The sequence below is a fragment of the Piliocolobus tephrosceles genome, chromosome 5, assembly GCF_002776525.5.
Source record: "Piliocolobus tephrosceles isolate RC106 chromosome 5, ASM277652v3, whole genome shotgun sequence".
Classification (NCBI taxonomy): Eukaryota; Metazoa; Chordata; class Mammalia; order Primates; family Cercopithecidae; genus Piliocolobus; species Piliocolobus tephrosceles.
This window is the reverse complement of record NC_045438.1, coordinates 76,884,529-76,896,647: the sequence shown is the minus strand read 5'-3', so window position 1 is coordinate 76,896,647 and position 12,119 is coordinate 76,884,529. Positions and strand designations below refer to the sequence as shown.

The following is a 12,119-nucleotide window of genomic DNA, read 5'->3' as shown; positions in this document are numbered from 1 at the left end:
GAGATTATCCTACTAAGTAAAATTGTCCGGCTCAAACTTAATGTCTCTTAATAGTCTAGAATTCTATGAGTTGCCATAAATCCAACAAAGTTCCAGCATATGTAAGACTGTGGAAATTAGACAGGAAGTTAATAAGTAGCCTAAGCCAGGTACTGCCGGGCAGTAAGAGCTTTTGGAGCTACAGATTAGTATAGGGAATACCACTGAGCTGCCCACAGTAGGAGCTTGAGGGAAAATAAATCTCAGGTCTGGAGGCAAAAATGCCACAGCGACAACTACGAAGATGAGAGTTATCTGGGCAGCTTGAACAGATGCAGAAAGAAATCACAATTGAAGGATAAAAAATTAAGAGAAGCCAAAATATTTTGTTCCTTGGTAAATAAACCCAGAATAAAATTTCCTTATCTTGTGTTTTTAATGAAATAATATCACTGTCACTTGAAAAATATTTTACAGTCACTATTTTCACATTGTTTTGATCTTTATTTCTATACTTTTCCTGATCAAGTTATATAAATCGTAAAAAAAGTCAATGTTGTGGAATAAAGACATGTTGTATCTCGTAACAAATTCTATACCCACAAAAGCAGTACAAATGTATGTACGAAATTTGTATTATGTATTTTTAGCACATATTTTTGGGAGCACATTATCTTTTTCTATGAATCAGAAAATATTAGAGATAGCACATATATAGAATACATGTAAATTATATATAAATACATATAGATTATATGAATACATATGTACAAATAATTTATATAAAATATAAGCATATTTATATATAAAAATTTTTGCTGTAAAATTATAAATGGTAAATCGATAAGCTTTGCTTTTATTGTTGCATATCCTTATTTTAAAAGACATCATACTCAGGGAATTTATTTTGAAAACCAAGAACAGCAAAATGTTACCACCAAATTATCATACATATGTATAAATACACACACACACACAAATACACACTTCCCCCCACACACTCTTACACTGTGTGTTTCCTTAATTCCTTACTCAGTCAATAAAGCACGAATTTCTGGCCACTAGATACATTCAATTAAGTATTTCTGAAGTCTAGCTATGTGGAAAGCATTGTGCTAGATGCTGTAAATAGATGAATGCAGAAAAGACTGCCTTGCAGGGGCACAAAAACTTTTGAGATACAGACATATACACAAAAATAATTAAAGTAACCCAAACAGTGGTAAGTAGATAATATAAACCACACACTGTGTATCTCTGTGTTTCTTGGTAGATGGCAAACTCCTAGGAGGTAGAGATTTGTCATGAATATATGTATTCTGAAAGTAGGCACCCCTTAACATTGTGAATAAATGCATAACAAAATTTAAAAACTTATTATGAAGCTAACATGTTTGCCCATCTCAACAAACCAAAACCAACAAAAACAACCAGAATAAAAATTGGTAAATAAGAACGGTTTATATTAATGCATTTAGCTTTCACTCTGCAGATACACTAAAGAATGATGTCTCTCTCACATTCAAAGAACCAATCTGGGCATCTTATAATTAATGTAATATTTACTGAATCCCTACTGTTCATTTATTTATTTATTCAACACATATTTGTTGAAAACTGTATTAGTTTCCTGTGGCTGCTAGAACAAATTAGCAGAAACTTCGTAGCTTAAAAAGCATACATTTATTCTCCTGCAGTTCAGGAGGTCAGAAGTCTGAAGTCAGTTTCACTGGGCTGAAACTGAGGTATTATCATGGTCACTCTCCCTTCTGAAAGTTTTTCTTGCCTTTTCCAGCTTTTAGGGCTTGAATTAAATACTTGCTTTCCTTTACTTTTGGTCCCTAGTCTGATCTTCAAAGCCAGCAGCCTAGCATTTTTCAGTAGTCCCACTGCCGCCTTCTTTGTCAAATCTCCCTTTGCCTCCCTGTTATAAAGACATATGTGATTATATTTAGGGCCCATCCAGACAACTCTCATCTCAAGATCCCTCCTCGCACCTGCAAAGTCCCTTTTGCCATTTGAATTATTATTCACTGGTTCAGAAGATTAGGACCTCTATATCTTTGTGAATTTTTATCATCCTACTATAAGCCTATAAGCACCTACTATGTGTTGGGAGTTGGAGCCCCAGCTCTGAATTAGACAATCTCTGGAACTGCTTTCATGGAACCTGACATTACAGGGTGTATAAAAGATGTATACAACACAGGCCTGCTATTTAATTGGGTTCTCTTACAGAAAAATGTTTATCAGTGAGTAAATGTATATTTTTTTTCTTTTTCTCTTTTAACAAGAGAAATTGCCACTACTTCTTAGAATAAGCAGGCACAGAAAATCACCTTGTAGCTGATACTGTTGAGAAGAATTACTGTGGTCTCTCTTATATAAATAGAAGACAAGTGAGCTCATCTATTTTGAGAAATAACAAGGCATTTTTTTTTCTTTTACTGACTTTTGCAAACTGCTTCTTTTTGCATGGCAGAAGAGGGTGGTATCATGGCAAGAGAAAGATTAGGTTGGTTTGTTTAAAAAACTCATGGCATCCTATGAAGGAAGAAACCCAAACCTAATACCTTAGGAAATTCTCTGTAAAACCTGGAGTTTGAGTGATGCAACATTTGGGGAGTGGCTGATTGTGGTATGACACTAATGCTCAGTCATAAAACATGGGACTTCCTTCCATCAACACACTGAGAGGCCCTATATCAACTGGTGGAGTCATTTCCGAACTCAGGAAGTGCTACATCTTCCTGCTGGCTCTGTTTTCCACTAAAGACATGCATCTGCCTTAGCTGCCACCATGCCTGTTTGCAGAATAGGGCTTCCTTCAGGATAGGGTTTCCTTAAGGAGAAATGTTCCATATCTAGTAAATCAATGCATTGGCATCTAACAGCATCATTCAATCAGAGGTGAACTTTCTGCCTTCTTTATTCAGGAAGGCAGAACCCTCTCCCATATCCATCACTCAGGAGGGCCATGACCTGGGCAAGTACTTGGATCAGAGAATGAGAAAAACTTTCACCAAAGGGGCTTGGCCTGTTTAGTTAGAAGTTACCTACACTGTGTTTAATTCTGGGTTACGTACATCAATTCTTAGAAGAGCCTTATCTAATGCATCAAGAAGTCACCCTAAAACCTGTGACCACTACGAGGCCAGTGAATTTTAATCATGGCCTACCAAGGCAAGTTTTTTCCTTGGTCTGATCATAGTTCGTGAATTTATGTGAGACAGAGTTAGAATGGATTCCTTGCTGTCAGGATGCTGGTAGGTGCAGTGAAAGGATTAGAGAGCATTAGGGGGAACAATGAAAGTTTAGCTTTCTTAATTATCTGCTGCTATAAACTGGTGGAAACTTTAGTGTTTTACTCATGGCACTTCTTGGAGTTACATTCTTTGCATCCGAAATTGTGTCAAGGAATATCCCAGTTACACCTTCATAAACACAAGATATGATGAAAAGAACAGAACAATTTAGTTAATTAAGAAATTATTGCTGTTTCATATTACTCCCTATAAATGTATAGGGATTAAAAGAATAAAATAATCAGTAAGTATAAAATAGACTTTATATGGACAGTGAAGCATACGGTGATGGATAATTGGACTATTTGGGGATTTATTTTATTTTGTTACTACTTAGAATCTAAAGATCCTTCAAGTTTTTGGAAGAATATTGTATTGTGTGTTTTGTGCCCAATTTCCCATTAAATAAGCCAAAAGTTCTGGGCTCTACTTCAAGGAGGCTATGGAGGAAAAGACATACAGCCTAGAGTAAGCTAATCAAATGATCTCAATCCAAAATTTGAATCTTGAAGCAACAAGGTAGATAACACAGGCAGAGTTGAGAAGTCACTCATAGTGGTGTCAGCAGCATTGACTTCAGGGCAGCCCTGAAAGCAGCAGTGCCCTAATCTATACTGTTATATGAGGCTGTGTTCCCAATTTCCTAGCCCCTCTTGTTTCCTACCCATTGCCATTACCTAATGTACTAGCCTTCTTCTTCATGCTAAATTCTGTAACTTTTTGCATAGTCTATTTGTTTTTAGGTTTTCTAGATTCAGTTTCTATTGCTTACAAAATATATCTCTGATTAATGTAAGTGGAGAGGATATGGACAGAAATTGATTTCTCATCTTCAGTGAGAGGAATAATGAGCAAAGATATAAATGGCATATGGCTAGGAAATACTAATGAAACTTCTAGGACAGGGGAAAAATAGACATGAAATAATCAGGAGACAAACAATAGGGCCCACTGAAATAGAGGCAAGAAAAAGATGGTTGAAGGTATAACTGTTTGCTTAGGTCTGGGAAATACAAAGAAGACTCTTCAATGCTGATGTCAAAAAGATAAGATAAACGGCTGCTGCTTTTCTAGTAGCAAGATAGGATTAAACCTCAAGGATCTTGTGGGGTGGGGACTATGATTTTAATAAATGCCTTTAGAATAAACCAAAGGCTACTATTAGTTTATTGTGTTAGAATCCTTCCATACAAGAATTTGACAAAAAAGAAAAAAATGGGGGATTTTTTTTTTTCATTCTTCCTTCTTTGGATCATTTTTGTCTTTGGACTCTCAGTGACTGATTACTCCTGATGCAACACACTTAAAATGTCTGTTTATGTCAGCTGTGGCAGTCTCCCTTCCTAGCCATGGAAGAGCATATTCTTATTTATTGGCAAAGCTGTCACCATTTATCATCAGTATCAGATTCTGACTTGCACAAGTAACATTATTCACTGTTAAAAATCTGGAGGGTGCCAGATTATTAGGCAAACTTTTCTAAACCATTGTTCAAATGTTTCTAGGAAGCTGAGCTGAACACATTACGATGGAAGATGGAAACATAAGACTATCAAGAAATCCAAAGTGGTAATGGGCGAAGTCTATTCAGCATCTAGCAATGGATTTAGCTTAGTTGGGGAAACAGGTGTTCCGAATAATGTTCTGGAAGTTTTCAGGATACCTATTTTCAATATAGAACTGAATTTTTTAAAGTAATATTTAAGTTGGTCCTTGATAATTAAATAAAATGCTTAATTCATGTGGCTAAAAAATAAAAAAAGTCTATTTACGATACAAATGAATTTATATGCAGCTCTTTCCTTCCAAGAAACCATCTATTGGATGAATGGCATATTCTTCTGGTGCTGTATTTTTAATTTAAAAAATACATAAATATGGGCTCATATTAAAAAAAAAAAAAACAGCACTACAGAGAGTAAAAAAGAAAATTCTTCATTCCCCTGCCCTTACATCACTATGGGTAACAATGCATATATCCTTCCAGATATTTTTATATATCATACATGCACATATATATTTAAAATTTATATTAATATAACATGAACTTCTCTTGTAAGTAGTAACATACTAATCACTTGCTCATTTATCTTGGAGACCTTTCCCATCAGTGCTTATTAACTTACTAAATTCTATACTGTTTACATTCAGAAAATTATTGAACTAATTAAAAATAAATGTATACATGAGAGATTAAAAAAATTGGATGTGGCAGCTATTATGGCCATCCCATATTTGAAAATAAAATCAAGATTTAGAATGCAAAAACATTATATATGTGATAATTATAACAAAACATGTTTGCTTACTTTCCAGTGATGTCAAGTTAAAAAAAAAAATACATAAAAACACTTTGTGAAAAAAGTGATGTGAAAGAAAAAAAGAATATTAACAACATTATTTCTATCATTGCCACCTCAACATTCCCTGACAATAGCAGGGGATAGGTAGAGCAGTCAGAGTTACAAGATGGGGCATTAGCAGCAATTCTAATCCAGTTTATAAACACCATTGTGCAATGAATCTGACAGATACAGAGGGTGATGCAATGAGAATCTACTTGCCCTTATTTATTTACACTGGCAGTCATAAAGTGCCCGGTTTTTAAACAAGTGAGCATGCATTAACATATTTATAAAATAAAATCCTCTCCCTCTCATTTGACATCAGAAAATGTATTAATCATTCCCATAAATATATTAGAATAGGAAACAATGATTATCTCAATGGATGCATGAAAAGCATTTAATCAATTAAGCTGTCACTCATGGTTAAAAACAAAAGCAAACAATAAAACATTATGAACTGCAAACTGAACACTTAATAATCCTGATAAAGTATTTACCAAAAACCCACAGCAAACATTGTTATCATTATAAAATGTTAGCAGTATCTCAGTAAAGAGAGGAATGGGACAAGATGCCATTACTACTTCCATTAAACATTGCACTGGATGCTCTGTTAATAAATAAAAGAAAAAACTGAATAAGTGGTTTAAAAAGAGAAAGAAGGAAACCACTATTCCTACTTACAAATGATATGATTACCTATATAGGTCATCCAAAGATGTAACAAGGAAATAAAGCAAGCAATCAAAAAAATTCAGCAAAGCTTCTGGAGATGGTACCAATATATTGAAATTGATGCTCTTTTAATACAATGTGACTGAACAATTAGCAAATAGAGTTTAAAGACAGAGATCTCTAATTTTAGTAATAAAACTAGGAGGCAATATAATGAAAGATAGTCAATAAATTACAAAGCAGAGTAGCACATAAAGTACTTGAATAAAATAAATATACCATGTTCATAGATAAGACATGTCACTAAAATAATCTTTAAATTCAATTCTTAAGTTGAATAAAATGCCCAATTAAAATCCAATTTTTAAAAATGGATCTTGGCTGGCTCATCCTAAAATTTAAATGAAAGAGTAAGGAGTCAAGTATAGTTAAAGCAATTTTAGAGAAGAATCATTAGGAGGAGGGGCTTGCAAAATGTTTTAATACATAGAGTGCATGGGTGTTCATTATGTTATTATTTGTCCTTTTCTGTGTCTAAAATTGTTACAATTAAACTTTTAAACTTGTAGAAGAAAGAATAGTTTCTGATCTTATATTGGGAAGAATCTTGTAAGCAAGAAAGCAAAAAGCACAAAATTAAAATGTAAAATATTATTAAATTCAAAAAGCTGTATACTGAAGTATAAAGCTTTTGACAATCAAGAAACATCATAAGAACTGGACAGCCCATAAACTAAGAGAAGACATTTGAAACCCATGTAACTTACAAGAGAGAATTAAACTAGAAAAACTAAATATTATCTACAAAATAATTTTCAAAAGCAAGCAATTTAATAAAAAATGAGACAAAAGTAAGAACAGGCTTTAAAAAAAGGGCAAATGCAAATTAAAAGAGCAATCAGATGCTCTTGCCAGCAAAAACTTAAAAGTCTAACAATAGCAGAAGGACAACGATGTGCCAGTCTAGTTCATAGGAAACGGACTTGTATATAGATGAATCTCAAAACCTCTCAAAATCTAAATGGGTAGTGAAAAAAGGGGAAAAATGAAGAATGATTCACATATAAAATATAAAACCAGGAAAAAAGTATTTTTAGGGAATCGTACATATGTAACTATTTTCAGAAATGCAACGGAATAAGCAATATAAAAATCATCATAACGGTGAATGGAAGGAAGGAGATGCTTTTAGAGAGGCCTTTCTAGAAGGCTTCAAAAATATTGGTATTTTTTTTCTTTTTCTTAATCTCTGTAGTGGGTACCTGGGCATTTTTCATTCTTCTTCTTTAAGATATGCATATGAGATATACTCACATGTATATTTCCCAATTAAAATTGGCATAAAAAGTATTTTTAAGGAGAGCCCTTATAAAACGGTTCACATCAGCAAGTTCTAGCTTGAATAAGGATTTCCTGTTACTATGCAAGCAAATAAAAGATAGCATTTTCTTGTTTTCTGAAGCGAATGTAAGACGGAAACCTTCAGTTGTAATCCTATTTCAAAAGTTCTTGTTCTTTACATCTGACTTATCAATTATTTCTAGTATTTCAGTACAGATGTGACTTTATAGAATACATTCGCAAATTAAAAACGCCATCCGCATCTGCCTACCTTGGGCTTCCAAGTAAAGTTCTGTTTTTCAAAAAATCAAAACAGTTCCTCAACTTAGAAAGTTTGAAAACCAGTATACTCGGGTTACAAGCAACTTGTGAATGTTTCACATAAAAACAAACAAAAATGTGTCCTCTGTAATACAGTTAGAGCCGCCCAACTGAGCCTCAGAAGACCGTTTCTAAGGGCAGTGAGTTCTACTTGCAGAAATAGGACGGGAGTGCATCTACACGTCTTTCCCCTCTCACAGAAAGCCCGAAACACAGTCTTCTCTTCCGCGCCGCTCCAGTCCTAGGCCTCTTAGACCCGCTACTGGAGGCTCCGGGAGACCCCCGAGCCCCGCCCGCTGCGTGACCCCGCCCCTGCCCGTCCCGCCCCCGAAAGCTCCCGGAACGCTCTGCGCGCGCCTTCGGGGAGGAAGGGCTGCCTGGGCTCGCGGCGCGGCTACAGCCTGCTCTCTGTTCCGGGTCTCAACCTCTCCTCTGGCCGAGTCCCCGCAGGAAGCGGATTACCCGACGCTGGTGAGTAGCTGCAGGATTCGGACCCGTGGAGGCGGCGGCGGTGGCGGCAGGGGCACGAGGTCCACAGCGGGCGCCTGCGCGCTCGCCCGCCAACCAATCTGGTGGCGGCTTGCCTCCTGGCGTCCTTTGACCCAGCGCCCCTCTGGCAGGCAGCCGGTGGCGCCGAGCAGCGAGTCTGTAGCCCCCCAGGTCCCCCATTAACCTACGCTGTCACTCTTAAGCCTGTATTAGTCTGCGTTGGTTCTACTGCCTTTTACACTGCTTTATCCCCACCCCACCGGCCTCGTCGCCACCTCCTCTTTGAAACGGAACCTCCTGTCGTCTCGGTTATTAATTCGGGACGGATGAAAGCCTTTTTCAGCACCTTCTCCTTGTTCCCCAAGACTGCCTCTGAGCCTTGAGCCGACCAGGAGGGTGGAACGACCGAGGCTTGCTGGGCTCAGGGTGCAGTGGAAAGGTTGCTGTCGCCTGTTTCAGCGCCTCTGGGCATCCGGAGGAGACCGCCGGATGGCCAGGCCGCTGGAGATGGTTTTTCAATTCACCCGTTAACGTGTTTGGCACTGTCATCTTAGACTCTTACCCTTTGCTAAGTCTGGGGATACGACAATGCTGGATTAGTGTTTTTGGTGTTCCTTTTTCCAAAGAAGCAACTTGAAGTACAGGCAGTTGGTAACTGTTTGGTTTTGTTGTTGCAAGACCCTACGGATAAGTGTTAAACATGAAAATGTGGAAGTGCTATAAAACAGCAAGGGGGGGATAATGTTGATTATGAACTTGAAAATAAGAAAAACGGGACTGAAATAGGCTCTTCACGTTAAAGTTTTGGGGCAGTAGTTTGAAAAAATATGTAAAGTAAAACCTAGATATTGGTGATACTGTGTCACGTTGTTTGCAAATCACTTTCATGACAATACATCTATTTCAGGTGTATCACACCTGAAAAAAGCAGGAGTGCTGTGAATTTGTGGATTTCCAGGCTCAATGCAAAGAAACACCCCCCAAAACAAAAAATCACAACAATGAAAACACCATTTCCAGAGCTGTTGCTGTTATTTGTGTGATGAATGGTGAATGTATGATCAGAAAATAGAATAGGCTGTCTTTAGTTTTAAGTTTGGGCCACAGTTTATGGAGTAGGTAACAGTTAATCATTGTTTATTAAGTACATAATCCTTAATTGAAAACATAACCATATAGCAGCAGCTTTCATCTTACGTCACAAAAATAACTGTGGTGTATCCTCTAAATTTGATATCTAATACCTTGAAGGAAGGGAGATAGCATATAGACAAGAACTTGAGTTCTTGAGCCAGACTTGATCTGCTCCTTGCTAGGTGATTAACCTTAGATTGGTTGCTTGGCCATTTGCTGACCCAGAGATTTTTGAAAAAGTTACCAACTGCTCAGTTTCATCATCTGTAAAATGAAGTTAAAAGAAATTCTACTTCATAGGTTGTTGTGAAGATTAGAAAGGAAGAATGAATCTAAACCTAACTGAATTTCTGTTAACCAGAGGGTACAAGTGTTTACAATAAAACTGACCTGGGCAAGGATTGATTTGGAAACTGATTTTGAAAGTTCCAGATGTGTCTTCTACTACTGAGTTATATTTATCTCCGGTGGCTTCATACAAAATAAAATTAGAAGAAAACAATATATAGTTTTTAAAAAGCACCAAAAATCTGTGTGATTTAATTTAGTTAATAATAATTAAAAGGGGCAGTCTTTTTGGATTTTCTGAGTTGCATGATAAAAGCAAATAATTTTTGAAGTAGTAATTCATACCACCCTGCTTCTCAATCTCTTGGGGTCTCTTAGCTAGCTGGATATGTCCAATAATTTTTTTATTAGACATCACTAAGCTTCAAGTCAGCATTTTAAAGAATTAAAAGCACAAAACTAAAAAAATAGAAGCTATAGGTTCAAAAGAACCTATTGTGTATGAGTAATGTAAACAGCCTTTTGAGGAGAAAACAGATTTTCAGTAGCCAATACTTTGAGTAGGTCCCTGATTTGGAAACATATATCTGCAATTAACTTGTAATTTTTTTTTCTATGGTGACTTATAAAACTTTTCTTTTATTGAAGCTAAATTAGTTCCTCCACCCCTTTTGTGCAAGATCAGATATTTTAGGCATCTCAAGGGTCGTTGTGGTTTTGCAGTGTTGAAGATGATTTTTTTCATTAAATTGGATTTTTAAAATTATTGGATCTTTATGATTCTTTATAATATGTTCAGTATACACTGTAAACTTATCAAGTGTGTATATGGTCAGTAGTCTATATATACACACAGCCTATATATACATATATACACACACACATATATACACATACATGTATTATATATACTGCCAAAATACCAATGAAACACTAAAGAGCCAGAAATTAACTTTTTTAAGCTGAACACTTAACACTATGTGAAAGATATGTTATACTCTACTAGAATGTGAAGATAAAGACTCTATTTCTGAAACTTAAGGAGCAATCTAGTAGGGAATATAAATATAAATGCACAGCATGATATAATACATAAGAAATGACAATTTAAAAAGTAAATACTGTTAACAGTGAAATATATGAGGAGTTGAGGAGTAAGTACTTTCCACTGTGGAATCAGGAGAGGTATCAAGAAGAGGCAGCATTTCAACGTTGACTTGAAGGTGACTGGTATTTCAGTAGTTGGTCATATAGAGAATAGGCACTTAGAGTAAAATGTGTTCTATTTTAATTGCTTCCCAGACACCCATCTTTAATCATCATCATAAACAATTGCTCATATTTATTTAGTCTTATACTAAGCCACATGATTCTGAGAGTTTTACAATATTAACTAATTTTATCCTCACAAAAATCCTATGAGTGAAGTAATAGCTCATTTTATAGGTGAGGAAAGGAACTCAGAAGGATCAGGTCGGTTTTGTAGGTCAGATAACTAAAAAATGGCATAGCTGGAATTTGAACTCAGGCATTTGAACTACAGAGCTCATATTTTAAATCTCAGTGCCCATCTGTGTTTATTTAGATTGAGATGACTTAATTGAGATACGGAGGTTGAGCCAGAGCCAGTAGATATCTCTTAAAATTGAACTTGTGTGTCATCTATAATGATGTGATAAACACACATTTTAATTGAATGAATGAAGTAATGTAAAATGAGAAGACAGAGGGATCAGCTTAAGAAATTACATTTATAGGCGAGAGAGGGAGAGAGAGAAAAAAAAAACCAGCTTCCATAAATGGACATTTTGTGCTTTGTATTCATGTGTAGATCTAGAAAATGAACCTAAGAAATTTTTTGTAAATTTCCTTTTTTCCCTATATTTCTTCACTTTTCATTTATTTATAAATTCATTAGTGTTTACTGTTTGATAAAATATTACTGTTTCAAATTGTCTTGCATGATTCACAAGACAGTTTTATCAGTAGGCAAAATAGATACCTTCTTTTTAAAGAAAAAGCTAAGTGACTTACCCAGGATCACACAACTAAGCGTGACTGATTTGAATTTACATCTTCAGATTTATTATATATCTTGATCTTTCATGCATCTCGCCATTCAGCTGAAGTCAACATTTCAAAAATCAATGCCTTACTAATTTCTAAATCTGTTAGTTATTTTTCCTGTTTCTGTAGCTCTTCCAATATTCATTACCATTGTTTTTTTCCTTATAGAATA

At 35.7% G+C, this 12,119-nt stretch overlaps 1 protein-coding gene and 1 non-coding gene across 3 annotated transcripts in view; both read left to right on the top strand.

Annotated features, from left to right (window-relative positions):
- Positions 1-4,586: 4,586 nt before the first annotated feature.
- Positions 4,587-4,716, top strand: LOC111538673. The gene has a single exon (XR_002730424.1). It is a non-coding gene; the product is annotated as a small nucleolar RNA SNORA24 (small nucleolar RNA).
- A 3,585-nt stretch (positions 4,717-8,301) lies between these two features.
- The window catches only part of MANEA (mannosidase endo-alpha), a 30,140-nt gene continuing 26,322 nt past the window's right edge, over positions 8,302-12,119 (top strand). The window contains exon 1 of one of the 2 annotated variants that reach the window (XM_023205864.2): positions 8,302-8,440. The gene's annotated coding sequence lies outside the window, so the exon portion shown is untranslated. The remainder of the gene's footprint in view (positions 8,441-12,119) is intronic. The other variant, XM_023205865.2, reaches the window with a different exon arrangement.